The sequence below is a fragment of the Nestor notabilis genome, unplaced genomic scaffold (assembly GCF_000696875.1).
Source record: "Nestor notabilis isolate BGI_N333 unplaced genomic scaffold, ASM69687v1 scaffold17877, whole genome shotgun sequence".
Lineage (NCBI taxonomy): Eukaryota > Metazoa > Chordata > Aves > Psittaciformes > Psittacidae > Nestor > Nestor notabilis.
The window spans coordinates 1-495 of NW_009937973.1; positions in this window are offsets into that span (position 1 = coordinate 1).

Here is a 495-nt window from a genome sequence, read left to right on the forward strand (position 1 = left end):
GCATACACCGTGGGGCACCGACCCGACAGCCGCCGCTCCCCCCGCCCCAGCGCCGCACCGTAACAGTCAAAACAACGAGAGAAAGGGGGGAAAAAAGGCAAAATCTCCGTCTCCGGCGCTGGGATCGGTTTATCCGTTCCGTGCAGCCGAGGCACACAAGCTACCAACGGCGGAAAGCCCCAGGAACGCAGTTACCACGGGCCCACGGCGGGGCACAGGGGTTTTGCCGGCAGCGCTGGATCTGATAAAGAAAATCAAAAGCACATTCCGAGCTTTCCCCCATCTAGAAATAACCTTTCGCCTGGACATGCCAGGGAAGCCAGGAGACATTGTGCTGACTTATGGGGTTTTTTTTCTGAAATACTAAAACATAAATTACATCTAAATTTCAGCCGCCACAAATGAACTTTAAGTTAACGCTGCGAAATAATGAAAAAGTAAATTAATGTTGGGAGGGGGGATTTTTTTCCCCCCTCACGCTGGGGGGGGGGGGGA